Source organism: Halichoerus grypus, chromosome X, assembly GCF_964656455.1.
Source record: "Halichoerus grypus chromosome X, mHalGry1.hap1.1, whole genome shotgun sequence".
Lineage (NCBI taxonomy): Eukaryota > Metazoa > Chordata > Mammalia > Carnivora > Phocidae > Halichoerus > Halichoerus grypus.
In genome coordinates, this window is record NC_135727.1 from 30,106,982 (window position 1) to 30,133,059 (window position 26,078).

Sequence of the window (26,078 nt, forward strand, 5' to 3'; positions counted from 1 at the left end):
AGAATAGCCAAAGATCTTTGGAATGCAGCAAAAGCAGTTCTAAGAGGGAACTTTATACCAATGCAGGCCTACCTCAAGAAGCAAGAAAAATCTCTAATAAACAACATAATCTAAAGGAGCTAAGAAAGAACAAACAAAACCTAAAACCAACAGAAGGAAGGAAATAATAAAGATCAGAGCAGAAATAAATGATACAGAAACTAACAAGACAATAAAACAGATCAATGAAACCAAGAGCTACTTCTTTGAAAGATCAACAAAATTTATAAATGTCTAGCTGGATTCATAAAAAAAAAAAAAGGACCCAAGTTAAAAAAAAAAAATCAGAAATAGGGGCGCCTGGGTGGCTCAGTTGGTTGAGCGTCTGCCTTCGGCTCAGGTCATAATCCCAGGGTCCTGGGATTGAGCCCCGCATCAGGCTCCCTGCTCAGCGGGGAGCCTGATTCTCTCTCTGCCTCTGCTGCTCCCCCTGCTTCTGCTCTCTCACTCTCTCTCTGTCAAATAAATAAATAAAATCTTTTAAATAAATAAATAAATAAAAATTTTTTAAAAATCAGAAATAAAAAAGGAGAAATAACTGACACCACAGAAATACACAGCATTAAGAGAATATTATGAAAAATTATATGCCAAATAAATTGGACAACCTAGAAGAAATGAATAAATCGCTAGAAACACATAAACTACCAAAACTGAAGCAGGAAGAATTAGAAAATTTGAACAGAGTGATTGCCAGCAATGAAATTTAATCAGTAATCAAAAAACTCCCAACAAATAATAGTTCAGGACCAGACAGCTTCATAGGCAAATTCTATCAGACATCTAAAGAAGAGTTACTACCTGGGGCACCTGGGTGGTACAGTCAGTCGAGTGTCCAACTCTTGGTTTTGGCTCAGGTAGTAATCCCAGGGTTGTAGGATTGAGCCCCATGTCAGGCTCCACGCTCAGCATGGAGTCCACTTAAGATTCTCTCTCCCTCTCCCTCTGCCCTTCCCGCTCCCCTCTAAAATAAATAATTTAAAAAAAAAGAGAAGAGTTAATACCTATTCTCAAACTACTCCAAAAAATAGGAGGACAACTTCCAAATTCATTCTATAAGGCCAGTATCACCCTGATACCAAAACTAAAAAATACACCACAAAAAAGAGAACTACAGGCCAATATCTCTGATAAACATAGAGGTAAAAATATTAAATGAAAAACTAGCAAACTGAAACCAACAATACATTAAAAAAAATCATCCACCACGATCAAGTGGGATTTATTGCCAGGATGCAAGGGTGGTTCAATGATTGCAAATACATCAATGTGATACATCACATCAAGAAGAGAAAGGATAGGGGCGCCTGGGTGGCTCAGGCAGTTAAGCGTCTGCCTTCGGCTCAGGTCATGATCCCAGGGTCCTGGGATCGAGCCCCACATGGAGCTCCCTGCTCTGCAGGGAACCTGCTTCTCCTTCTCCCTCTGCCTCCCACTCCCCCTGCTTGTGCTCTCTTGCTCTCTCTGTCAAATAAATAAATAAAATCTTTAAAAAAAAAACAGAATATGCCCAGTAAAATTTTTTAAAAAAAGAAGAGAAAGGATAAATACCATATGACCATCTCAATAGACACAGAAAAAAGGATCGGACAAAGTACAACATCCTTCAGGAAAATGTAAATCAAAACCACAATGAGATATCACCTCACACCTGTCAGAATGGCTAAAATCAAAAACACAAGAAACAACAGGTAGTGGCAAGCACTTGGGAGAAAAAGGAACCCTCTTGCACTGTTGGTGGGAATGCAAACTGGTGCAGCCAGTGTGTAAAACAGTATGGAGATTCCTCAAAAAGTTAAAAATAGAACTACCCTACAATCCAGCAGTTGCACTACTGGGTATTTACCTGAAAAATACAAAAACACTAATTCAAAGGGATACATGCACCCCTATGTTTATAGTGGCATTTTTTACAATTGCCGAATTGTGAAAGTAGCTCAAGTGTCCACTGATAGATGAATGGATAAAAAATGTGGTATATATATACAATGGAGTATTTCTCATTCATAAAAAAGAATGAAATCTTGCCATTTGCAACAATATGGATGGAGCTAGAGTATAATACTAAGTAAAATAAGTCAGTCAGAAGAATACAAATATATAATTTCAGTCATATGTGGAATTTAAGAAACAAAACAAATAAGGAAAGAAAAAAATAGAAAGGCAAACCAAGAAACAGACTGTTAACTACAGAGAACAAACTGATGGTTACTGGAGGGGAAGTGGGGGAGGGGTGATGGGTGAAATAGATGATGGGGATTATGGAGTACACTTATCCTGATAAGCACTGGGTGATATATGGGATTGTTGAATCACTATATTGTACACCAAAAACTAATATGACACTCTATGTTAACTATACTGGAATTGAAATTAAACACTTAATTTAAAAAATTACTACAGGAACGCCTGGGTGGCTCAGTCAGTTAAGTGTCTGCCTTCAGCTCAGGTCATGATCCTGAGGTCCTGGGACTGAGTCCCAAATCGGGCTCCCTGCTCAGCCGGGAGACTGCTTCTCCCTCTGCTTGCAGCTCCTCCTGTTTGTGTGCTCTCTCTCTCTGACAAATAAATAAAATAAAATAAAATAAAATAAAATAAAATAAAATAAATAAATTACTACATGTTGAAGGGCTCCATGCTATTGTTGCATCAGTTAGAGATGGCGTACCTGTTATTAAAGTAGCCATGACAATGGTCCAAAGCTTTCTTTGATACCCAGTTTCTTATCTACTTTGCCCTTGCAACAGATCAAGAGAGCAAACTTGAACTTCCAAAAAATGAAAGTATCATCTGTTAACGGGGCACTGGGTGGCTTACTCAGTTAAGCAACTGACTTGATTTCGACTCAGGTCATGATCTAAGGGTCCTGACATCAAGCCCCAAATCAGGCTCTGCGCTGAGTGTGGAGCCTGCTTGAGATTCTTTCTCTCCCTCTGCCCCTACCCCCTGCTCACGCACACTCTCTCAAAAAAAATTAAAAATTAAAAAAAAATTTTTAGGGGCACCTGGGTGGCTCAGTCGTTAAGCATCTGCCTTCGGCTCAGGTCGTGATCCCAAGGTGCTGGGATCGAGCCCCGCATCGGGCTCCCTGCTCCGCGGGAAGCCTGCTTCTCCCTCTCCCACTCCCCCTGCTTGTGTTCCCTCTCTCGCTGTGTCTCTCTCTGTCAAATAAATAAATAAAATCTTAAAAAAAAAATTTTTTTTTTAAAGTATCATCTGTTACCATAACAGCTACCAGCTGGTTCAACTGAATCGTTTACCTCTGGTGATGAGTCTCATGGGCAGCAGCAATGTGAATACCAGATTATCAGCCTAGAAAAGGAACTTGCTCAATTATTTGAAGAACTGAGACATGTTGTGGAAGTTTCTTAATCTGGCAGTCGTTTTGATGTACACCTTATTTTCTTTATAGCAGACACAATATCAATTTAGCAATCTTTAAGCCACAACAATACTTGCATCCATGTACTCCAGAAAGGGCCCCTTTTCCCACCTTACACTAAAGAAAGAGCCTGGGTTTCTGGGTGGCTCAGTCAGTTAAGTGACTGACTCTTGATTTCAGCTCTGGTCGTGATTTCAGGGTCCTGGAATCGAACCCCACATAGGGCTCCATGCTCAGCACAGAGGCTGCTTGAGGATTCTCTACCTCTCCCTCTGCCCCTCCCCCCCATCACGCACTCTAAATAAATAAATAAGTAAATAGAAGGAGCCTATGGATATAATTTATGGACAGACTGATTGTTATCTTTTCTTGAGTAGGGTCTTTTTTACTTAATGTGAGATCTGGGGATACCAAAGAAATGATTCAATACATTACAGCTACCATGGAGCTAGTCCTATCACCAAATACGGATGAAATTCTATTCAGTAAGTAAGAATCAAAATGGTACTTTGATCCACTTGAGTCATTAAGTGGTCCATATTATACAATACGCCCAGGCCTGTAGAATGAAGCAGACCTTTTTTATTGTGAAGAATAATGAGGACATATTTTTCTTTATATTGTTTTATTTCTTTGCATTGACTGTGAGAGAGATAAAATGGCTTAGAAAAAGTAATAAAATCAGTATGATCACTAACTTTTCTATGTATGTATTATTTTGCAATATAGATGAATATTACTAATTGATTTGATTCTCCTCAGAGTGCTTCTCTTTAATGAAAATGATAGCTAATGGTTTTTTCCCTCCACTCTACTCTTTTTTCTATATTTATTTTTTATAATTTTTTTATTATGTTATGTCACCATACTGTACATCATTAGTTTTTGATGTAGTGTTCCATGATTCACTGTTTGCATATAACACCCAGTGCTCCATGCAATACATGCCCTCCTTAATATCCATCACTGGGCTCACCCATCCCCCCACCCCCCCTTCCCTCTAAAACTCTCAGTTTGATTCCCAGAGTCCATAGTCTCTCATGGTTCATCTCCCCCTCTGATTCCACCTCCCTTCATTTTTCCCTTCCTTCTCCTAATGTCCTCCGTGCTATTCCTAAAAAATATGGAACACTTCAAGAATTTCCATGTCATCCTTCCACAGGAGCCATGCTAATCTTCTCTGTATCCTTCCAATTTTAGTATATGTGCTGCCGAAGCGAGCACTACTCTCTTTTTTTTAAGATTTTATTTATTTATTTGTCAGAGAGAGAGAGCACAAGCAGAGGGAGCAGCATGCAGAGGGAGAAGCGGGCTCCCCACTAAGCAAGGAGCCTGATGAGGGACTCGATCCCAGGACTCTGGGATCATGACCTGAGCCGAAGGCAGACGCTTAACTAACTAAGCCACCCAGGCGTCCCTCTCCACTCTACTTTCTATAATCAATCAGTGTTTTAATGTTTGTATGTTCTTTTTTTTTTAAGATTTATTTATTTATTTGACAGAGAGAGACACAGCGAGAGAGGGAACACAAGCAGGGGGAGTGGGAGAGGGAGAAGCAGGCTCCCCGCAGAGCAGGGAGCCCGATGCGGGGCTCGATCCCAGGACCCTGGGATCATGACCTGAGCCGAAGGCAGACGCTTAACGACTGAGCCACCCAGGCGCCCCAATGTTTGTATGTTCTTTAAAAGATTTAGAAGTGATTCATTATTGAATTCTGTTTCCAATATCGGTAGGTATGTAAACATGGTAGTACAGCCATTATTTTCATACAAAAATATAAACAGTATTTTTTAAAGTAAAATAAAAGAGCACATAAGGGGGCCTGGGGGTTGGGCAAAATGTTTCAGGAAAATTAAGAGGTATAAGTTTCTACTTGTAAAATGGATAAGTCACAGGAATTAAAGGTACAGCATGGAGAATATAGTCAATAATATTATAATAACTTTGTATGGTGATAGATGGTAACTACACTACTATGGTGAGCACTTAGTATTGTCAAATCACTAGGTTATAGGCCTATATTATATATAGGCCTATATATATATTGTATATAAATATTTTATATACCTAATATATTATGTATATAAAAAAAAGACTATGAAGAAGCGAAAACATCAACAAAACCCAGCATATTACTGGACATTTTAAGTTATAACCCGTCAATCTGTCTTTTAATAAGCATGAATAACATACATTTATTATGATTTATAAAATAATTGCTTTCTTTTAAAAAAAAGCACGTAAGGAAGAAATTCCATCACTCTTACTAGGAATATTTAGTAACACAGATACTGACAGACTATGAGGAAAAGTACTAGTATGTAAAGTAATCTCCAGAGTAGGAAGAAACCTAGACCTTTTTGCTCCTAATAACACCAATCCACACCCCAACAATGATGATTACTTTAACCCTTTGACCCTGGTAAATTTTAACTTACTAGAAACCAGACCTATGAAAATAGACAAAACTACAACTAATGAAAATATAGAACCAATCAGAATCACTGATGAGAGAGCTTATACTAGACAAGAAATGACAAAAATTAGAATGGAATGCCAAAACTGATTTTAACACAGAAACCCAGTGGCTACTACATTTATAGCCCAAAAGAGGACACAACCTGATCCTCACAGGAGCAGAAACTGAAACTCAGACCCATTACCACTGATGCTAAATTTAATGAACACCTTAGAGCATTTGGAAAAAAGTATATTAATATACAAAGATCTCTGACTGGACAGCAGCAACCTGGAGATTAATATGGCCTATACCTAATACATTACCCCATAAAACATCTCAATGAAAAACAGCAGGGGAAGCTACTAATGTAATGAGATTAGGACCATTAACTACGATTTATGATAGGGGACAGACACCCTCACTACTACACACAGTAGCAAGAGAATCAATTTATTTTTTTTTAAGATTTTATTTATTTATTTGACAGACAGAGACACAGCGAGAGAGGGAACACAAGCAGGGGGAGTGGAAGAGGGAGAAGCAGGCTTCCCGCGGAGCAAGGAGCCCGATGCGGGCCTCGATCCCAGGACCCCGGGATCATGACCCGAACCGAAGGCAGACACTCAACAACTTAGCCACCCAGGCGTCCCACAAGAGAATCAATTTAAAAGGTCATTTTAACAGCTGCACCTCCACAGGATAGAACAGCACTATTTACAGTATTTCAAGGTGCCAGAAATACAGGAGACCTTTAATCCAAATAAGAACCCCAGAAACTATTTATAGCGGCAGAAAGATGGAAACACCCATTTTTGGGGGGAAATAGACCAACAGAAAATAAACCAACATGTAGACCCATGAATCCATTTATTGTAAATACTACCCCATTATAAAACCTAGTCCCATAAATAGACATGCCACTGATAGGTGAAAGGCAGAAAGCCCCATGAGCCCCATACAGGGACTCCATCTCTTTGCCCAAGTCAGAGACAATTATCCCTGTTACAGTGCCCATATCTATAAAACGCCTTTTATAAATAAAAATATTACATATACTACTATGCTGTTAGATGCAGGGTCTCAAGTAACAATGATACAAGGATAACCTACTAATTTAGAAAACTTTACCAATCAAAGAGACTAATTGAAGGATTAGGAGGAAAATTAATCCCATGGGACATGGGTACATACACTCTTAACTAACGATATACCACCCATAAGGACAAATGCCTTGTAGGGCCCAATTTAGAAAACATTCTTGAAATAGATGTAATAATGCAAGATGTAAACAACAAAGATATAACCATTCCACAGAATACCTTAGCTATACCAAAATGAACTGCAATTAAACTGCCCACCCCATTTATTTATTTTTATTTTTATTTATTTATTTGAGAAAGAGAGAGTGAGAGAGAGAGCACAAGCACGGGGGAGCGGCAGGCAGAGGGAGAAGCAGGCTCCCTGCTGAGCAGGGGGCCCGATGTGGGACTTGATCCCAGGACCCTGGGATCATGACCTGAGCCAAAGGCAGTTGCTTAACCAACTGAGCCACCCAGGCACCCTGCTCACCCCATTTAAGATAACAAATACACCCCACTATAATCTTAAGGGAGGACATATTCAAGTTAAGAACAAAATTCAGGAACTATTATAGGAACAAATTATTGTTCCTACTATTTTCACCCAATCTTGCCTGTTAAAAAGCTAGATGGATCACACAGATTTACAGTAATTTATAGGAATTTAAACAAACACCCTCCCAAAATTGAGGGAACACTCCCAAACATAGGCACTATCACAAACTACAGCACCACTGGATCCGGAACTTAATATACAGTGATAGACTTATCTGACATTTTCTTTGCTATTCCAATTGATGAGGAAGATCAACCCATGACTGCATTCACATGGGAAGGCAGACAATATCAGTTTACTATGTTACCACAAGGATACCTTAACAATCCAACAAAACCCCACCACCTTCTAACACAAGACATCCAGGCCTTTCAGGAAAACACAACACATAAACAAACCATTATTTCCTCTATTAATGACATCCTTATTTATGGTAATAACGTGGAAGAACAGATTAAGGTCAAAATTGGGTGAACTGAATTCCTTACACTCAGAGGATGGACAATTAACCCACGTAAGGTCCACAGACCCCACACTACAGTAAAATTTCTAGACATAATTTGGTTCTCTGAAGGTAGAAAAATACCAAACCCAGTCATGAACAAGATAAACTACATAACATCTCCTACCACAAAAGAAGCTCATAAACTGGTAAGACTGTTTGGATATTGGAAACACCACATACTGCATGTAGGGATGATATGAAAACCTATCTATGATATAACTAGGAAGAATAGGGAAGTTAGATGGACAGAGACTCAAGAGGTAGCCTTGGGGCGCCTGGGTGGCTCAGTCGGTTAAGCGTCTGCCTTCGGCTCGGGTCATGATCCCAGGGTCCTGGGACAGAGCCCCGCATCCGGCTCCCTGCTCAGCGGAGAGCCTGCTTCTCTCTCTCCCGCTGCCTGCCGCTCCCCCTGCTTGTGCACTCTTTCTTTTTCTGTCAAATAAATAAATAAAATATTAATAAATAAATAAATAAATAAATAAAAGAGGTAGCCTTGACTTACTTGAAAAATGCTATCAGATTTAATACATTTTATTAAATGTATTAATACTTTTAATACATTGGCACTTAAAAAAGAATATGATGTTGGGTTACCACACTTTTGCAGTTCCCCAATATCAAAAGGGAGAATAGAGCCCATAGGCTATAGAGAGCCCCCTTAAGAGAAAAGAAAAACATGTTCTTAAGGATATGCTAGTAGGGGGCACCTGGGTGGCTCAGTCGTTAAGCGTCTGCCTTCGGCTCAGGTCGATCCCAGGGTCCTGGGATCAAGCCCCGCATCGGGCTCCCTGCTCGGCGGGAAGCCTGCTTCTCCCTCTCCCACTCCCCCTGCTTGTGTTCTCTCTCTGTCAAATAAATAAATAAAATCTTAAAAAAAAAAAGGATATGCTAGTAGAACGGACCAAATTACATTTATTACTGCTAGATGTTTGCATGAACCTGTGTTACAAGTAGTCATGACCATGGCCTCGATGCTTCCTCAACCAGTTATATGTAATATGGGAAATTGGACCATGATAGCATGCTCTAAGCCAAACCACACCCCAACCTATTGCAGTCAAGAAAAAAGTAAGGAACACAACATGATGGGATGTGTAAAAATAAAAGATAATGAATATGACAATAAAAGGTAAAAGATATTATTCAAGGTCAATAGAAGATATACAAACTATTAAAGTAACCAGAGAGGGGCGCCTGGGTAGCTCAGTTGGTTAAGTGTCCTTCTCTTGGTTCTCTTGGTCAAGCCCTGCATCTGGCTCTGCACCCGGCAGGGAGTCTGCTTGAGATTCTCTCTCCCTCTGCCCTTCCCCCCACTCTCTTTCTAAAATAAACAAATAAATCTTTTAGAAAATAAAATAAGGGCGCCTGGGTGGCTCAGTCCGTTAAGTGTCTGCCTTTGGCTCCGATCACGATCCCAAGCTCCTGGGATCGAGCCCCACATCAGGCTCCCTGCTCCTCCTCCCTCTCCTGCTGCTTGTGTGCTCTCTCTCTCGTGTCAAATAAATAAATAGAATCTTTAAAAATTAAATTACAATAAAATAAAATAACCAGAGAGAAAATGGCCGTGAAGAGGCGGACCCCAGGGACACCTCCTGTTGCAAGTACATCTAGATAGCTATCAGATCATCCTAAATATCCCTGAAGTCGACCTGAAGACCGGCAGAAATAACTCCACAACTAAAAGTAGAGAAGAGGACACATCGAAGATGGTAGGAAGCCTGGAGATGTGGTTTGGGAGAGAAACAGATCGTGGCCACTGCGGTGGGGAAAGAGCCAGAGTCGCAGAGAAGGGTAAGAGACAGACTAGCACACAAGGGAGTACACAGGGAAAATGACTCTCCATAGCAATTGGCCTGGAAAGCAAAAGGGGCCAATTTCTTGAGTTCTTGGAACTGGCAGGGCTTAAAGCCTGCACTTTTAAAGGTCAGCGGGCTTGGCTCAGATGGAGCACAGAGGACTAGAGCACAGAGGACGCTGCACTGCTCTTGGAGAGAAGGCAGGGCAAAGAGCCCGCACACATATAGTGCAGAAACAGCAATCTGAAGAGCGCCTGGGGCACACAGTGGGAGGTCATCTGCTCATCTTGAGGCAAGTCCCAGAGAGGCAGCAGAGAGGCAGCATTCACGGAGAGACCCCTCCAGGAACAAAGGAGCCAGCACATGCCATTCCCCTCCCCTGCCCCTCAGCATAAACGAAGAGCCACCTGTAGGAACCAGGGCAGTGCTGACACTTGCTATCTGACTCGCTTACACCAAGTTCCCCACCCCACGCTATGGTGGAACCTCTCTTCCCAGACATGATTCCTCAGTGCCAGTGCGGTGGGACCCCACCCCCAAATGACTGACCCAAACCCCTGCCACTGCCATGTCTCCTGACCTGGGAGTACTGTGGAGCTTCAATTCCGGTAGCAGTGGTGACTGGTCTTACTTCACAAGTGGACCAGAGCACACCTGGTTAAAATGCACCACATTCAGACCAGGGACCAAACACTGCCCACCACAGGCAAAGAGCCTCTGCAGACGGCTGGCCTGCAGGATAAGGCAGCCAGGACAAAACAGCAGAGCACATGGAGCACACACTGGAGACACTTTCGGAAGCACCAGGCCCTGGGGAACAGGGGACACTACACAGCAGGGCACTACAGGACCTGTTCTTCATAAGGTCATTATCCTCAGACACAGGAGATGGAGCTGACCTAACATAGAAACAGGCACAGAGACTTAGACAAAATGAGAAGACAGAAATTTGTCCCAAATGAAAGAACAGGACAAGGCCACAGCTGGACATCTAAGTGAAATAGATGTAACATGGCCGATGGAGTACTGAAAGCAATGATAATAAGGATACTCACCAGACTTGAGAAAAGAGTAGAAGACATCAGTGAGACACTTAACACAGACATAAAAAAGAACCAGAGATGAATAGTGCAATAAACAAGATTAGAAACATGCTTGGGGCACCTGGGTGGCTGAGTCATTAAGCGTCTGCCTTTGGCTCAGGTTATGATCCCAGGGCCCTGGGATCGAGCCCCACATCAGGCTCTCTGCTCTGCAGGAAGCCTGCTTCTCCCTCTCCCACTCCCCCTGCTTGTGTTCCCTCTCTCACTGTCTCTCTCTCTGTCAAATAAATAAATAAAATATTTTTTAAAAAAAGAAAGAAGGAAAGAAACATGCTTGATGCAATGAACAGCAGGCTGGAAGGAAAACAAATTAATGATTTAGGAGACAGAATAATGGAAAGTAAGCAAGCTAAATAAAGGAGAGAGAAAAGAATTATGCAAAACAAGAACATACTTAGGGAAATCAGTGACTCAATTAAATGTACTAACATTCATATTACAGGAGTTCCAGATGAAGAAGAGAAAAGGGGGCTTGGGGCACCTGGCTGGCTCATTCGGTGGAGTGTAAGACTCTTGATCTTGCAGTTGTAGGTTTGAGCCCCACACTGGGTATTGAGATTACTTAAAAAATAAAATAGAATCTTTAAAAACGGGGGCGGGTGCCTGAGTGGCTCAGTAGGTTAAGCGTCTGCCTTTGGCTCAGGTCATGCTCTGCCTTTGGCTCAGGTCATGATCCCAGAGTCCCAGGATCAAGCCCCACCTGGGCTCCCTGATCAGCAGGAGTCTGCTTCTCCCTCTGACTCTCCCCTCTCTCATGCTCTCTCACTCTCTCAAACAAATAAATATTTTTTAAAATAATAAAAATAAAAAGAGAGAGAGAAAGGGGCAGAAAACTTTTTAAGGAAATAATAGCTGAAAACTTCCCTAATCTGAGAAAGGAAACAGATATTCAAATCCAAGAGGCACAGAGAACTCCCAACAAAATCAACAAAAGCAGATATATACCAAGACATTATAACCGAATTGGCAAAATACAGTGATAAAGAAAACATGTTAAAAAGGAGCAAGACAAAAGAAAACAGTAACATACAAGGAAAACCCCATAAGGCCATCAGGGGATATTTCAGCAGAAACTTTCCAGACCAAAAAGGAGTGGGATGATATATTCAAAATGCTGAATAGGAAAAATCTGCAGCCAAGAATACTCTATCCAATAAGACAATCATTCAGAATAGAAATAGAGGTACTTTCCCAGACAAACAAAAACTAAAGGAGTTCATGACCACTAAACCAGCCCTGCAAGAAATATCAAAGGGAACTCTCTAAGTGGAAAGGAAAAACCAAAAAAATGACACTATGAAGGTAGGAAACAAAAAAGCAGTAAAAATGAATATTTCTGTAAAAATATCATCAAGGAACTCACAAAATAAAAGGATTTAAAATATGACACCACATACCTAAAATGTGGGGAGGAGAGGAGTAAAGAATTGGTTGAAACTGAAATGACCATCAATTTAATATACACTGCTATATGCAGAAGATATTATATATAAACAATGGCAACCACAGGTCAAAAACCGCCAATAAATATGCTAAGAAGAAAGAGAAAGAAATTCAAATATATCACTAAAGAAAACCAGTAAACCATGAAAAAGAAAGGATCAGAGAAAATCTTCAAAGTAACCACAAAACAAGTAATAAAATGGCAATAAGTACTTAACTATTAATACTTTCTTTGAATGTAAAGGGACTAAATGCTCCAATCAAAGAACATAAAGTGACAGAATGAATAAAAAACATGACCCAGCTGTGCCTGGGTAGCTCAGTTAGTTAAGCATCTGACTCTTGGTTTCGGCTCAGGTTCATGATCTCAGGGTTGTGAAATCGAGCCTCATGTCAGGCTCCACGCTCAGCACAGAGTCTGCTTGATATTTTTGCTCTCTCCCGCAATATATAAATAAAATCTTAAAAAAAAAACAAAAAACAAAAAACACGACCCATCTAGGATACAGCCTTAATAAGCAACATCAGGAAGAGAGAGGAAGATGGTGGCAGAGTAAGAGGACCCTAAGCTCACCTCATCCCACGCACACAACGAGGTAACTATCAAATCATCCTAAATACCCTAGAAATCGGCGTGAAGATTGACAGAACAAACTCCAAAAGTAAAGACAGAAGAGGCCACATCAAAGTAAAAACAAAAACAAAAATCAGACCCACCTATACGATACTTACAAAAGAGTCACTGTGGACATAAAGACACCTGAAGATTGAAAGTAAGGAGATGGAGAAACATCTATCATGCAAACAGATGTCAAAAAAAGCGAGAGTAGCAATACTTATATCAGACAAAATAGACTTTAAAACAAAGACTGTAACAAAAGACAAAGAAGGGCACTATATAATCATAAAGGAGACAATCCAACAAGATATAACAATTATAAATGTTTATGCACCCAACATGGGAGCACACAAATATATAAAACCGTTCATAACAAACATAAAGGAACTAATTGGTAGTAATATAATAAAAATAGGGGACTTTAACACCCCACTTACATCAATGGACAGATCATCTAAACAGAACATCAACAAGGAAACAATGGCTTTGAGTGACACAGTAGACCAGATGGATTTAACAGATATATTCAAAACATTCCATCCTAAAAAGCAGCATACACATTCTTTCCAAGTGCACACAATAACATTCTCAAGACTAGATCACATACAGGCCACAAAACAACTTCAACAAATTCAAGATCAAAATTATATCATGCACCTTTTCTGACCACAGTGCTATGAAACTAGAAGTCAACCACAAGAAAAAAATCTGGAAAGCCCACAAATACATGGAGGTCAGATAACATGTTTCTGGGAGCTTGGCTGGCTCAGTCAGAAGAGCATGTGACTCTTGATCTCAGGGTCATGAGTTCGAGCCCCACGTCAGGTGTGGAGATTACGAAAAATAAATAAATAAAACTTAAATAAATAACATGCTACTAAACAATGAATGGGTTAAATAGGAAATAAAGGAAGAAAATTAAAAAGTACATGGAAACAAATGAAAATGAAAACACAACAGTCCAAAACTTTTAGGATGCAGCAAAAGCAGTTTTAAGAGGGACATTTATACCAATACAGACTTATATCAAGAAGCAAGAAAAAGGGCACCTGGGTGGCAGAGTTGGTTAAGCATCTGACTCTTGATTTCAACTCAGGTCATGATCTCAGGGTTGTGGGATCAAGCCCCCCATTGGGCTCCGTGTGCTCAATGGGGAGTCTGTTTGAGATGTTTTCCCTCTACCCCTGCCCCTGGTCACGTGCACTCCCTCCCCCCTCAAATAAATAAATAAATCTTTAAAAGTATGTATATTTAGGGCGCCTGGGTGGCTCAGTTGGTTAAGCGACTGCCTTCGGCTCAGGTCATGATCCTGGAGTCCCTGGATCGAGTCCCGCATCGGGCTCCCTGCTCGGCAGGGAGCCTGCTTCACCCTCTGACCCTCCCCCCTCTCGTGTGCTCTCTCTCTCTCTCTCATTCTCTCTGTCTTAAATAAATAAATAAAATCTTTAAAAAAAATAAAATAAAATAAAAATAAAAGTATGTATATTTAAAAAAAAGAAGCAAGAAAAATCTCAAATGAACAACCTAACCATACACCTAAAGGAGCTAGAAAAGAACAATATACAAAACCTGAAACCAGCAGAATGAAGGAAGTAATAGACATTAGGGCAGAAATAAATGATACAGAAACTAAAAAAAAAAAATTAAAAATTAAACAGATCAATGAAACCAGGAGCTGGTTCTTTTTTGTCTTTTTCCTTTTTTTAAAGATTTATTAATTTATTTGAAAGAGAGAGAGAGGACAACTAGGGGGAGGGGCAGGAGGAGAGAATCTTTAAGCAGACTCCCCACTGAGTGTGGAGTCTGACGCTGGGCTTGATCTCACAACCCATGAGATCATGACCTGAGCTGAAACCAAGAGTCAGACGCTTAATTGACTGACAAATGCAGGCACCCCCAGGAGCTGGTTCTTTGAAAAAAAAAAATCAATAAAATTGATAAACCTCTAGCCAGACTTATCAAGAGAAAAAGGGACCCAAGTAAATGAAATCACAAAAGAGAAAGGAGAAATAAAAACCAACCCCATAAAAATACAAAGGATTGTAAGAGATTATGAAAAACTATATGCCAACATATTGGACAACCTAGAACAAATGGATAAATACCTAGAAACATATAAACTACCAAAACTAAAACAGGAAGAAACAGAATATATGAACAGACCAATAACCAGCAAAGTAATTTAATAACTAATCCAAAAACTCCCAACAAACAAAATTCCAGGACCAGACGTCTTCACATGCAAATTCTACCAAACATTTAAAGAGTTCATACCTATTCTTAACCTATTCCAAAAATTAGAAAAAGAAAAGAAAACTTCCAATTCCTTCTATGGGGCCAGCATTACCCTGATACAAAAACAAGATAAAGACACCACTAAAAAGAGAACTAAAAGCCAATTCCTCTAATAAATATAGATACAAAAATTTTCAACAAAGTACGACCAAACCGAATCCAACAATACCTTAAAAAAATCATTCACTATGATAAAGTGGGATTTATTCCTGGGTTGCAAGGGTGGTTCAATATATACACAAATCAGTCAAGATGATACATCACATCAATAGGAAAAAGGATATGAACCATATGCTCATTTAAATAGACACAGAAAAAGCACTGGACAAAGTACAACATCCATTCATGATAAAAACCCTCAACAAACTAGGTTTACAGGGAACAAACCTTAGCATAATAAAGGCCATATATGAAAAACCCACCACTAACATCATCCCTAATAAGAAAAACTGAGAGCTTTTCACCTAAGGTCAGGAACAAGACATGCATGTCCACTCTCACCACTTTTATTCAAAATAGTACAGGAAGTCCTAGTGACAGCAATCAGACAAGAATAGTAAGTAAAAGGCATCCAAATCAGTAAGGAAGACGTAAAACTTTCCGTATTTGCTGATGATAATACTATATATAGAAAACCCAAAAGACTCCACCAAGAAACAGCTAGAAATGATAAACGAATTCAGTAAAGTCACAGGATACAAAATCAATGTACAGAAATCTGTTGCATTTCTATACACCAATAATGAAGCAGCAGAAAGAGAAATTAAGAAAGCAATCCCATTTACAAATGCTCCAAAAATAATAAGACACCTAGTAATAAACCTAACCAAAGAGGTGAAAGACCTGTACTCTAAAAACTATACAACACTGATGAAAGAAATTCAAGACAACAAAGAAATGGAAAGACATTCGATGCTCATGGATTGGAAGAACAAATATTGTTAAAATGTCTATACTAGGGGGCGCCTGGGTGGCTCAGTCATTAAGCGTCTGCCTTCGGCTCAGGTCATGATCCCAGGGTCCCGGGATAGAGCCCCGCATAGGGCTCCCTGCTCAGCGGGAAGCCTGCTTCTCCCTCTCCCACTCCCCCTGCTTGTGTTCCCTCTCTCGCTGTCTCTCTCTCTCTGTCAATTAAATAAATAAAATCTTTAAAAAAAAAAAGTCTATACTGGGGGTGCCTGGGGGGGCTCAGTCAATAGAGCATGTGACCCTTGATCTTGGGGTCATGAGTTAAAGCCCCACATTGGGCATAGAGTGTACTTAAAAAAGAAAATGTTTAGGGGCGCCTGGCTTGGTTAAGCATCTGCATTCAGCTCAGGTCATGATCCTGGGTCCTGGGATTGAGCCCCACATTGGTCTCCCTGCTCCGCAAGGAGTCTGCTTCTCCCTCTCCTTCTGCCCCTCCCCCCCCACTTATGGTCTCCCTCTCTCAAATAAATAAATAAAATCTTTTTTTTTTAAATGTTTGTTAAGGAGGGCACATGATATAATGAGCACTATACTGATGTATATAAGACTGATGAGGGCGCCTGGGTGGCTCAGTTGGTTAAGCGACTGCCTTCGGCTCAGGTCATGATCCTGGAGTCCCGGAATCGAGTCCCGCATCGGGCTCCCTGCTCGGCAGGGAGTCTGCTTCTCCCTCTGACCCTCCTCCCTCTCATGCTCTCTGTCTCTCATTCTCTCTCTCAAATAAATAAATAAAATCTTTAAAAAAAAAAAAAAAAAGACTGATGAATCACCGAACTCTACCTCTAAAACTAGTAATACATTATATGTTAACTAATTGAATTTAAATAAAAAAATTAAAGTAAAAAAAAAGTCTATACTACCCAAAGCAATCCACACATTTAATGCAATCCCTATCAAAATACCAACAGCAATTTTTACAAAACTAGAACAAACAATCCTAAAATTTGTATGGAACCACAAAAGACTGATAGCCAAAGCAATCTTTTTTTTTTTAAAGATTATTTATTTATTTATTTGACAGACAGAGAGAGAGCACAAGCAGGCGGGAGAGGCAGAGGCAGAGGGAGAAGCAGCCTCCCCGCTGAGCAGGGAGCCCGACGCATGGCTCGATCCCAGGACCTGGAGATCATGACCTGAGGTGAAGGCAGACACTTAACCGACTGAGTCACCCAGGCACCCCTAGCCAAAGCAATCTTAAAAAAGCAAAGCAAAGGGGTGCCTGGCTGCTTTAGTCAGTAGAGCATGTGACTCTTGATCTCAGGGTGTGGGTTCAAGCCCCATGTTGGGTGTAGAGACTACTGAGAAAAAAAAAAAAGTAAAATCTTGGGGCACCTGGGTGGCTCAGTCAGTTAAGTGTCTGGCTCTTGATTTTGGCTCAGGTCATGATTTCAGGGTTGTGAGATTGAGCCCTGCCTCAGGCTCCTTGCTGAGCATGGAACCTGCTTAAGAGCCTCACTCTCCCTCCCCTCCTTTTCCCCCTCCCCCCTCCCTCTCTAAAAAAAAAAGGAAAAACAAAAGGAAGAAGAAAAAGAAAAAACAAAGCTAGAGGCATCACAATTCCAGATTTCAAATTATATTACAAAGCTATAGTCATCAAAACAGTATGGTACTGGCACAAAAACAGACACAAAATCAATGGAACAGAATAGAAAACCCAGAAATAAACCCATACTTTTATGGTCAATTAATTTATGACAAAGTAAGCAAGAATATACAATGGGAAAAAGACAATCTCTTCACAAAATGGTGTTGGGAAAATTGGACAGCAACATGCAAAAGAACGAAACTGGACCACTGTCTTCTACCATACACAAAAATAAATTCAAAGTGGATTAAATACATAAATGTGGGACCTGAAACCATAAAAATCCTAGAAGAGAACATAGACAGTAACATCTCTGACATCAGCCACAACACCTTTTTTCTAGGTATATCTCTTGAGGCAAGGGAAACAAAAGGGAAACGAAACTATTGGGACTGCATCAAAATAAAAAGGTTCTCTACAGCGAAGGAGACAGTCAACAAAACTAAAAGAAAACCTACGGAATGGAAGAAGATATTTGCAAATGATGTATCCAATAAAGGGTTAGTATCCAAAATATATAAAGAACTGATACAACTCAACACCCCAAAAAACAAATAATCCAATTAAAAAACGGGCAGAGGATGTGAACAGACATTTTTTTCCAAAGAAGACATACAGACAGTCAACAAGCACATGAAAAGATGCTCGACATCACTCATCATTAGGGACCTGCAAATCAAAAGTACAGTGAGATATCACCTCACACCTATCAGAATGGCTAAAATCAACAACACCAGAAACAACAGGTATTGGGGAGGATGTGGAGAAAAAGGAACCCTTGGGTACCATAGGTGAGAATGCAAACTTGTGTAGCCACTGTGGAAAACAGTATGAAGGTTCCTCAAAAATTAAAAACAAAACTGCCCTACTGACCCGGCAATTGCACTACTGGGTATTTACCCAAAAAATACAAAAACACTAATTCAAAGGGATACATGCACCCCTATGTTTATAGCAGCATTATTTACAATAGTCAAATTATGGAAGCAACCCAAATGTCCATTGTTTGATGAATGGATAAAGAAGATGTGGTATATATATACAACACAATATTATTCAGCCATAAAAAGAATGAAATCTTGGATGGAGCTAGAGAGTATAATACTAAGCAAAATAAGACAGTCAGAGAAAGACAACTACCATGTGATTTCAAGTCATGTGAAATTTAAGAAACAAAACAAATGAGCAAAGGGGAAAAAAACAGACAGAGACAAACCAGGAAACAGACCCTTAACTATCAAGAACAAACTGATGGCTACCAGAGGGGAGGTGGGTGGAGGGAGGAATGGATAAATAGGTGATGGGGTTAAGGAATACACTTGTCGTGATGACCACTGGGTAATGTATGTAATTTTTTTTTTTTTTAAAGATTTTATTTATTTATTTGACAGAGAGATAGAGAGAGAACACAAGTACGCAGAGAAGCAGGCAGAGGGAGAGGGAGAAGCAGGCTCCCCGCAGAGCAGGGAGCCTGATGCGGGACTCGATCCCAGGACCCTGGGATCATGACCTGAGCCGAAGGCAGCCGCTTAACCGACTGAGCCACCCAGGCGCCCCAATGTATGTAATTTTTGAATCATCATACTGTACATCTGAAATTAATACAACACTGTATGTTAACTAACTGGAATTAAAATAAAAACTTTAATAAAATAAAAAAGTAAAATAACCAGAGAAATATCTCACATTGAAACTCTTAAAATAAATTTAGTCAATTTAAATCATACAACAGAAACTTAAATAAAGAAACATGGTAGATAAGACTAATAAAGTTAAAATAACTCAGCAGGAATTGAAAAGAGGACAAAAAAATTATATTCCCAAAGTTATGACAGCTTTGAATTCTGATATTACGGCAATCATCCCTGTGCTTGATATTGTATATACAATGTACTATACGTGCTTGTACCCCTGGAACCTTATAAAAATGGCTTATAGGGGCGCCTGGGTGGCTCAGTTGGTTAAGTGTCTGCCTTCGGCTCAGGTCATGACCCCAGGGTCCTGGGATCGAGCCCCACATCAGGCTCCCTGTTCGGCCGGGAGCTTGCTTCTACCTCTGCCTCTGCCACTCCCCCTGCTTGTTCTTTCTCTCATGCACTCTCCCTCTCTCAAATAAATAAATAAAATCTTAAAATAAAACATGGCTTATAGATGGAAATACAATTCTCAAGGAAGTTTAACTGAATGGGTTAAAAAGCTTAATTTGCTGTCATTTGGCAATTGGATACGGTAGCATATTAAGGAGTTCTTTATTATGGTTTTGCTACGAATATTAGGAATATGGTTGCTTAAATTGGTCATTAAACAATGGTGTAAAAGAATGTGCAGCAAAGGAAGAATGCTCCCCCAAAATGACTACATGTGATTAAGGTTGTAAGTGATGTAGAATCAGAGGGTGGATAGACATTTTTGTGAACTTAGCTTTGTACAGGGCATTAGGGCCTTAGGATTAAGTAGTGTGTGAGTGAGTTGAAATTACAAATTGGATTGTTGTGTATTGTTATGATATGATTTCAAATCCACTTGTTTATGATAAAGACAAAGTTTTTAGAAATAAAGTTGTTTTGATATAAGAATGAAGTAATTTGGGGCACCTGGGTGGCTCAGTCGTTAAGCAGGTCATGATCCCGCGGTCCTGGGATCGAGCCCCGCATCGGGCTCCCTGCTCAGCGGGAAGCCTGCTTCTCCCTCTCCCACTCCCCCTGCTTGTGTTCCCTCTCTTCGCTGTGTCTCTGTCAAATAAATAAAATCTTAAAAAAAAAAAAAAAAAAGAATGAAGTAATTTGTGTTAGGGTGTTGTCCTGTCATCTGTTCTCACTGTTAAGAACTCAATAGCTCAGCTGCTGGGAGGCTCCACTGGGGGCATATCAATAAAAACATAATATAAGGAAGCAAGTATGGCAGGAGGAAATTTTGACAGTAAATACTACATTTACGAGGACAATTCAAGTGTTTGGTCTTGGAAAGGCAACATTTTGCTGATCTAAAATAGCTCTCTGAAGACCTTGTGGCAATTAGCTCCTGTTCCTGGTAAAAGTGAATCTTCTACAAGCAGTGGTGAAAGTTGTACGGCAGCTTTGAGATAAAAATCCTCTTGCCCAACACAATGGTGCCATTAATCCCTAGCAAAGCACTCTAGCAACAGGGACCTTTACTTTTTCACTGGTGGGTGGGCCTCGCCTTTCAGTTGGCTAAGCAGTCTCTCCTGAGTACCAACTCCTAAAAAGGTATACTTCAGCTAAGTTTGATCTTTATTCCTTTCACTTCTCCTTTTCTAGAACGATAGCGTGATTAATCTATCATAAATTTAGACTATATTATTTCTTTATTGGCTTATGAAGAGACATTATCCTGTATGCTACTGGCTTATAAAATTCTCAGAGTGAACCTCTTCTAAACAAGTTATTATCAAAGACAAACTCAGTCTCTGAATATTAATTTGCTTTCCAAAACAAATAATACGTATTACCAAAGTCCATATACCCAAGGAACTAGTTCCACAAGTATTTTTTCCTGCTAATTTAAATTTAGATAAAGAAAAGGACACTTACCACTCTTGATTCAGTTATACCTTCAGGCGAAGACCCAGCAGATTAACGTTGTAAGAACTGATAATTTATGCCAACTTGTCAGAAGTCCCAGAACCTCACAGCTGCAGCAGCCCTAGGGAGAGCAATGTCCATCCAGTTAAAATTTATCCGGCCGTTCCCAACAACTGTTGGGGAGTAAAAATTTCCTCCATTCTTCAAGATTCTTCTGGCTGGTCAAAGGATTAAACTAACATGAGACAGATTAACAGAAGAAAATCAAAACTATGTACCTACAAGGAATCCACATAAACAGAGTTTCCAAACACAGTCAGGCAAAATGAAGTATGTATTTCATTCTGGACTAAGGAGAAACAGATATGGGTTAGTAATTTCAAAGGAAAAGAAAGCAATTCACAGGAGATGAAAAAGAGTAAATCCTAGGGCGCCTGGGGGGCTCAGTCGTTAAGCGTCTGCCTTCGGCTCAGGTCATGATCCCAGGGTCCTGGGATCGAGCCCCGCATCGGGCTCCCTGCTCAGCGGGAAGCCTGCTTCTCCTTCTCCCTCTCCCACTCCCCCTGCTTGTGTTCCCTCTCTCGCTGTGCCTCTCTCTGTCAAATAAATAAATAAAATCTTTAAAAAAAGAAAAAGAGTAAATCCTTGTGAAAGAAATGGTTGCTGGGCCATACAGAAACAATTGGACATGACAGGACTTTAAACAAACAGGCCTTGCCAAATTCCTCCCTGTCTATCAAACTTAGTTCATATTATACTGTAGTTACCTATGGTGACATCCCTCTCTTGGAGCAGGTCTTCTACCTAAATTCCTTTAGGCAGTTAAAAGGAAGATCAAAGGTTCTTCCTGAGCTTTATATTTCATAGAAACAATCAGACAGGGGCACCTGGGTGGCTCAGTTGGTTAAGTGTCTGCCTTCGGCTCAGGTCATGATCCCAGGGTCCTGGGATCAAGCCCCGCATTGGGCTCCCTGCTCAGTGGGGTAGCCTGCTTCTCTCTCTCTCCCTCTGCCGCTCCCCCTGCTTGTGCACATGCATGCTCTCTCTCTCACTCTCTCTGTCAAATAAATAAATAAAATCTTAAAAAAAAATAATCACACTATAATAATTCACATGCCAAAGATACATTTTGAGGTGGCAAATTTTGAATCCTTATATTTACAAGATCAAACAAATAGAAATATATAGCCCAACTAATATCAAAAAGGCAAGAAATAACAAGTGTTTGTGAGGATGTGGAGAAAAGGAAACCCTCATGTTTTGTTCATGGAAATGTAAATTGATGCAACCACTGTGAAAAACAGTATGGAGATTCCTCAAAAAATTAAAAATACAAATACCATATAATCCAATAATTCCACTAGTGGGTATTTACCCAAAGAAAACAAAAACACTAACTAGAAAAGATATATGTACCCCTATGTGTTTTGCAGCACTATTTGTAATAGCCAAGATATGGAAACAACCCAATTGCCCATCCATATATAAATGGATGAAGATGTGGTGTATATATATATACAACGGAATAGTACTCAGCCATGAGAAAGAATGAAATCTTGACATTTACAATGACATGGATGGACCTAGAGGGTAACATTATGTTAAGTGAAATAAGTCACATAGAAAGACAAATACCATGTGATTTCATTATATGTGGAATATAAAAAAACAACTGAACAAACGAAAGGAATAAACTCATAAATACAGAGAACAAATTGGTGGTTGCTGGAGGGGAAGGTGAGGGAATGGTCAAAATACATAAAATAAATCAGTCACAGGGATGAAAAGTACAGCATAGGGAATATAGTCAATCATACTGTAATAATGTATGGTGACAAATGGTGACAACACTTATCAAAGTGAGCAATGAATAATGTATAGAATTGTTGAATCACTACGTTGTACACCTGATACTAATATAACATTGTATGTCAACTGTACTTCCATAACAGATTTTTAAAAAGAAAAAAATGAAATCCATGACCTGAGTTAAATCTGAATTACAGATTTAAAACAAACATATTTTTGGATAAGTACTGTAAGGGCAGAAAAATTTCCCTTCTTCCCTTCCAGGTTTTTCAGCTGCTCTAATAATTAAATTGACATAACACAGATTAACAGAAGAAAAACAAGTAAGAGGGAAGCCTGGGTGGCTCAGTCGTTAAGCATCTGCCTTCGGCTCAGGTCATGAACCCAGGGTCCTGGGATAGAGCCCTGCATTGGGCTCTCTGCTCAGCGGGAAGCCTCCTTCTCCCTCTCCCACACCCCCTGCTTGTGTTCCCTCTCTCGCTGTCTCTCTCTGTCAAATAAATAAATAAATAAAATCTTAAAAAAAAATACGAAAGTTCTTCCTTTGTCTGCTGGGCCCCAAGTCTTCAGCTCCAAATGATCCACACTCCAAAGTGACACAGCCTGAGGTGGGTTATTCTCCCCCTCAACAAAAAAGCTTACCTTAGAAAGCCTTGCAGTGTGGGAGAGAACTGAATAGTTTATAAAAGTAAGAGTACAAAAATTGCAGCCAACCAAGCTGAGGACCAGCCCGACCCCCCAGCCCAAATGCAGCAATGTGGCTCAGCCACAACAAGAAGGTGCATGAAGCCCACACCAGGGACAGCTCTGGAGTATAATTCTGGTGACCAGGAGGGATTACACTAAAGGGCATCACAAGATGTCTTCCACATAAGGCCAGTACTTCCAAGAGCAGGAGACATAGATAGCTGACTTAGTTAATACACAGAAACAAACACAAAGAGTAAGACAAAATGAGACAGAAGAATATGTTCTGAAAGAAAGAGTATTAAAAAAATCGCAGAAAAAGACCTAAGTGAAACAAAGACAAGCAATCTACCTGACAAAAGAGTTCAAAGTAATGGTCATAAAGACACTCACTGGACTTGAGAGAACATGGATGAACTCAGTGAGAAATATAACAAAGAGATAGAAAATATATAAAAGAACGAATCAGGGCTAAAGAATGCAATAACTGAAGTGAAAAATATACTATAGAGGGAATAAGCAAATTAGAGGATGCAGAAGAATGGATCAGCAAGCTGGAAGACTGGGTAATAGAAAGCAACCATGTGGAGCAGCAAGAGAAAACAATTTTTAAAAATGAGAATAGGCTAGGAAGCCTGGGTGGCTCAGTTGGTTAGGCATCTGCCTTCGACTCGAGTCGTGATCCCAGGGTCCTGGGATCAGGCCCTGCATCAGGCTCCCTGCTCGGCCAGGAGCCTGCTTCTTCCTCTCCCTCTGCCACTACCCCTGCTTGTGCTTTCCTGCTCTTTCTCTCTGTCAAATAAATAAATAAAATCTTTTAAAAAAATGAGAATAGGTCAAGATACCTTTGTGACAACATCAAGCATAATAACATTTGCATAATGGGGGTCCCAGAAAGGGAAAAGAGGGAAAGGCAGAAAACTAACTTGAAGAAATAATACCTGAAAACTTCCCTTAATCTGGGGAAGAAAAGAGACATCAAGGTTCAGGAGGCATAGACAGCCCCAAACAAGATGAACTCAAGATGGTCCACACCAAGAAACACAATTATTAAAATGTCAAAAATTAAAGATAAAAAGAGCATCTCAAAGCCGCAAGAGAAAAGCAGTTATGTGCAAGGTAAAAACAATAAGGCTACCAGCTAATTTTTCAGCAAAAACTGCAAGCCAACAGAGAATGGCATGATATATTCAAAGTACTGAAAGGAAAAAAATCTACCACCAAAAACACTCTACTGGCAAGGTTATTCAGAATTAAAGGAGAAAGAAAGAGTCTCACAAACAAACAAAACTTTAAACAGTTCATCACCACTAAACCAACTATACAAGAAATGTTAAATGGACATATTTAAGAAGAAAACACAAGGCCATAACTAGAAGTAAGAAAATTTTGAAAGGAAAAATTTCACTGGTAAAAGCAAACACAGAGTAAAGATATGAGTTCCATCATTTATTTAGGTAGTATGAAGGATAAAAAAAATAAAAGTAGTAAAATCAATTATATCTAAAAACTTAGTCAAGGAATACACAAAATAAAAACAAAATATGACATCATTCACATAAAACATGCAAGGGGGAGTACAAATGTAGTGCTTTTGGAATGTGTTCAAACTTAAGTGACCACCAACTTAATACACATTGCTACATACATAGAAAGTTATAAATGAACATCATGGTAATCACAAACCAAAAACGTGTAATAGATACACAATAAAGACAAAGGAATCTAAGCATAATACTAAAGAAAGTCATAAAGCATCAAGGGAACAGAGCAAGAATAAAAAGAAAAGACAACTATAAAAACAATGAGCAAAAAAGCATACATATCAATCAATTACTCTAAATGTAAATGAAGTAAATGCTCCAATCAAAACACATATGGTGAAAAAAAAGACAGGGTGACTGAATTGATTAAAAAAAAAAAATGACCCGGGGCACCTGGGTGGCTCAGTCATTAAGCGTCTGCCTTCGGCTGAGGTCATGATCCCGGGGTCCTGGGATCGAGCCCGACATCGGGCTCCTTGCTCCTCGGGAAGGCTGCTTCTCCCTCTCCCACTCCCCCTGCTTGTGTTCTCTCTCTCGCTGTGTCTCTCTCTCTCAAATAAATAAATAAAATCTTAACATATATATATATAAATACATATAAAAACATACATACATAAAAGAAGTGGTGTATATATACAATGTAATATTACTCAGACATGAAAAA

The 26,078-nt window shown here is 39.8% G+C and overlaps 1 long non-coding RNA gene and 1 other non-coding gene across 4 annotated transcripts in view; both read right to left on the minus strand.

Moving 5' to 3' along the window:
• Positions 1-26,078, minus strand: part of LOC118551903 (uncharacterized) — a 73,147-nt gene that overhangs the window by 36,543 nt on the left and 10,526 nt on the right. For all 3 annotated transcript variants that reach the window (XR_013444683.1, XR_013444684.1, XR_013444682.1), the window contains one exon: positions 21,384-21,495. This is a non-coding gene — a long non-coding RNA (uncharacterized LOC118551903). The remainder of the gene's footprint in view (positions 1-21,383; positions 21,496-26,078) is intronic.
• Positions 4,539-4,645, minus strand: LOC144380641 (U6 spliceosomal RNA). Its single transcript, XR_013444865.1, has one exon. It is a non-coding gene; the product is annotated as a U6 spliceosomal RNA (small nuclear RNA).